The sequence below is a fragment of the Macrobrachium nipponense genome, chromosome 10, assembly GCF_015104395.2.
Source record: "Macrobrachium nipponense isolate FS-2020 chromosome 10, ASM1510439v2, whole genome shotgun sequence".
In the NCBI taxonomy this organism is placed as follows: domain Eukaryota; kingdom Metazoa; phylum Arthropoda; class Malacostraca; order Decapoda; family Palaemonidae; genus Macrobrachium; species Macrobrachium nipponense.
This window is the reverse complement of record NC_087204.1, coordinates 80,301,139-80,305,579: the sequence shown is the minus strand read 5'-3', so window position 1 is coordinate 80,305,579 and position 4,441 is coordinate 80,301,139.

Below are 4,441 nucleotides of genomic sequence, written 5' to 3'. Positions count from 1 at the left end.
CCAGCTTATCCCATTCTTCAAACGCAAAGGGAAGACGGTAATCTTATGCTGTCAACATCTCGATAGTCTGAACGTGGTCAGACTCAGAGCGGAGAGGTTGTAGGTACCTTTCGTGTTAGAGTAGGACTGACTCTCTCGGAAAAGGTCCTTCGGAAAGTGAACTAGGAAGGACGTGACCTCTGTGAATCTAGGATCTTGAAGGCCAACATGGGGCGATCAGCGTCATTGTCGCTCCCTGTGACGTCAAATCATCTATTACATTTTCCTAAGCGTTTGAAAAAGGGGAAAAGAGACTAAATCATCCATCCCCGTTCAATATCATAGGATGGCGTTTAATGGTACCGCTCCCGGATCGAGAATAAGGGAGCAGAGAAGAAGCCGCCTCTCGTCCTCAACATAGCGAAGAGATGAATGAGGACGTCCCTAAAGTCTCCACAACTCTCAACATACTTCTAAAGAAAGATTCCTCAGAAGAAGTCAGTAGTTGCTGCCGTCGATCGAGACGATTCGTACGGACTTTGCAATCCTGTAACGAACCTCTAGAGGATCGTTACATTCTACGTCTGTTGTTATAATAGGCTCTTTCTCGTAAACCCGAACAGGGAACGAGAGAAGATACTTCCAAGATATGAGAGAGCTGTGGTAGATCAGAGTTGATATGGACCACTGGTTCCAAAAAACTCGTTTCGAGGACTGGAGGGACGACCAAATTGCTTCCACTTCTTTCAGATTATGATCCAGGACATCTGAAACCTCTCCAGATGTCCGGCACCTTCTTTCTATCACCTCAGGTGATACTTGACGCACTGAGAGATGTTCAGAATCATTCCTAGATCTCGAATAAAAAATTTCAGTTTCCCGGTAGGAAAACATGTAGAGGTCTGAATTGCAGTCTATTCAGGGAAACAAACTTCTTTAGGAAGGAAATGGTCCCCAGCAAGCTCATCCATTCCCTCACACAGTATGTTACTTCCCTAATAAGGCTGCGCTTTACCTAAGCAGGAGAGCATATAACAGTGCAATGTTGCGGTAGTCTCGTAGTCCTATACCGTGCGGTAACGAGCACCGAAAGGAGTAAGAGATATCTTTGTTGAACATAGTAAGGCAAAACGAATGCAATGTTTATTCATCATGTAAGAAAATCCCCTCAATCTTAGGCTAAAGTCCGTGATTGTAGGGCAGAGATACAGTAGTCAGTCAATCCCGCAGGAGAGACGTAACCGCCAGCACAGAGATACGGTTAGTCAGTCAATCCACGCAGGAGAGAGAGATGTAACCTAACGCGCATGACAGCACACGAGCTGGCAACTGGCTCGGTTGGAACTTGGACTGGAGGACAGTCACAGCAGCAGCTTACGATCGTCGTCTCTTAACTTTATGCCTGGGTTGCCAGCTACCCTATTCTACGAAGAAATAGGTCCGTTATTTTTGAGCAGAAAGAGACTCTCAAGCTGGTATATTTAAGCGAAACAGAAAACGCTAAATATATAGATGTGTTTGTGTCGTCATAACACTACCATACAACAGTAAAAGATGGAAACTCCTGGAAGGCTGCAGGGAGTAACGATTAAATGTTCTTAAAATAATAGACAATAGACCTCTCGGTTTGCCATCCGAAGAGGTAAACTACAGCAAGCGTATATGACTTGAACCAACCAGTAGTAAAATAACGCAAGGCAAATATGATATTATATTACAATAAAGTTTGCTCATACTTACCTGGCAGACATATATATAGCTGAATCGGAAATACAGCTACATACATATCTGACAGGCAAGTTTCATGAACAAAACTTAGAGAATCAAAGCAGACAGCTCAAGCTTCTTATGTTATTGGACATAAGCGTTCATTGACGTAGTCTACAAGTCTATTTCTTGTACGAGTCTGCGAATGACGAATGAGAGCTCTTCCGAATCTTGTCAATAAGAGCTTATCCGCTTATGCAATATAAAGTTAATGAGATGTTTGTCAATGAGAACTAACCCATTTACGGGACAAAGAGATATTTTGTCAATGAGGGGATACCCACTTACTTGACAAAACGATAGTATATTGTCAATGGGGGAAAGTCACTGAATTGACAAAACGTAATCCAGGAAGTCGAGCATTTTATTTTTCCGATCCCGTCTCAAACGAGGAAGGGGCAAGAATCTGTTAAGAGACTGGGCTTACGGCAGGTAGAACGACGATGTTCAATTCGGCAGCGTAGTCCGACTAGGAACTAACAAAATTCTATCATCTGAAAAACCCTTTCAGATGGGCTAAAAAGCTTGCAAAAATTATCCTGGGAAGAGGAAGAAACTCTCCAACCAGCTTCCTCTCCCGTATCACAACTAATGCCTGCTAAAGCTTAAAATTTATTTGCGCAGTATGGCAAAAGGAAGTCCTGTCTTGCGCTTTCTGAAGAGCGTCCTTTTGATGAGTGCCTTTGCAAGAATCCTACTGAACGTTCCGAGAGTCCTGACGTGCAGGACGTCGAGCTTTTACATAACCCGTAACTGCCTTATCGCAAAGTCTTGACTGCGGTAGAGCAAACGAGATCTTCCCTTGAGCTTTCCTTAACTCCATCCACCTTTGCGAAAAAGCAATATAATATGACAGAGACCTCGTGAATTCACGAAACCCGAGGTCTTGCTGGGTTTCGAAGACGAAGCTGTCTGTCACTTTAAGCTTCCTCCGAAGCACTGCTTACTTCACATTCTTTGCATGTGAGGGTATAAAGGTATCACGAAGGTAGAGGTAAAAATTCTTGAGGCCCCAAATCGTAAACAAGAGCTTGAAGAGTTCAACAGAAAACGTTCAGCCAAGGCGACACACCTGGCGTGCTGCTGGCGCGCACTCGGCGTCCACTGGCGAGCAGCGAACACGCTCGGCGTCCACTGGCGCGCGCGCTCGGTATCCACTGGCGCGCGCTTGGCGTGCACCCGCGCGCGCCTGGCGTCCATCCGAGCGTCAAAAGAAGCGTGAAGAAAAGCGTCACGCTCCTGACAGGCGTCAAAACAAGCGAGAGAACTGCCTTCCGGGAAGAGCGAGATACATCTCGGAGAGAAATCCGACTGCACGAAGCAGTCTCAGGAGAAGGATTGATCGTGTGAGAATACGAGGGGCGAGGGAACGCCTTCTTATTCTCACAGTAAACAAAGCTCGGACGTCCGCTCTCAAAGCGTCCTGCTACTAAGATTCTTTTTCATATTTCTCGGTGGAAATAGACGTACACGTGATCAGGCGACGTTCGCCTTCTTACTTCTCACTGAAACACATAACGAGAGAGAGAGGACGTGAAGCGTCCTCTTCTATAAAGCTTCTATTTAGAGGGCGCGAGTCCTTCCGAAAGCTCCAACCCCTGCGCGGGGAGGACGCTTCGGAGGACGAGAAGCAATCCTTCAGGATTTGTGCACGTGCACGCACTTTGGCAGTCTGGGGATTTTCATCAGAACTGCCGAAGGCACGCCAGATCGGTGGGGGTTCCTCGTAACCCTCCTTCGGCTTTTGACATGCTCTCTCCCCGGGTCCTCCCCGGGAGTCAAGCAGAGAGTCCCGGCCTAGAGGTGAAATAAGGCGATCTGACGCACCCTCCACTACACAAGGGGCACTTGGTAACTGCACTTAGCCACTTCACTATGCTCTCTAAAGCAAGCACTTCGATTCTAAGTTACGAATCGAAAGAGTATTAGAGAAAGGGGCAATAAACCTCTACAGACACTGTTTTAGGGCCCGAACGGCAAATTACAGGGTTAGGAGTAACAATAACGAAGTAGCACTCTTCACAACAATGAAGGAGAGCGATCACCTCCTCGCAGACATACATCAACCCGTAGGCCATACTACAGGGGTTAGGCAAAATAAAGTCTACAGAAGGTAGCAGGTTCACTACCCTGACTTTTGTTTACTGATTAATTGCGTACATACGAATCATACGTCTTTCTTACGGAATTAGACATGTTTACTGATTAATTGCATACATACGAATCATACGTCTTCCTTACGGAATTAGACAAAGTCTCACACTCCTTACATGATAAATCTCAACAAAGAAGCAAGACCCATACCCCTCGTGCATACCAAGTGCGGATCTACCGAAGCTTTCGGTAGCCACACCCTATTTTTGCATACAACACCCTCTGAAACTAGCCTAACTAGATTCAGATATCTTATGCAAAAATGAATCAAATTCAAATCAATTTAAGATAGCGTATGCCTAGCCACAAAAATCAAGTAAATAAATTAAAAGACAATTAGGATACTTAGCGGCAATGAAGTTTCCAAAATCTAAGACGGAGGTACTGAAAACAGGTGTTTCCCAGCACCGGCAAGAGAAAAATTATAAATAGAAAATGGGAATGGTTCCTGATACCCGCCTCCCAGCGGCGGGAATGGGTACTAACCACCTGGCCGACCACTGCGTGTGCCGGAAGTTTTTGAAATTCTGTCGGACTTCAG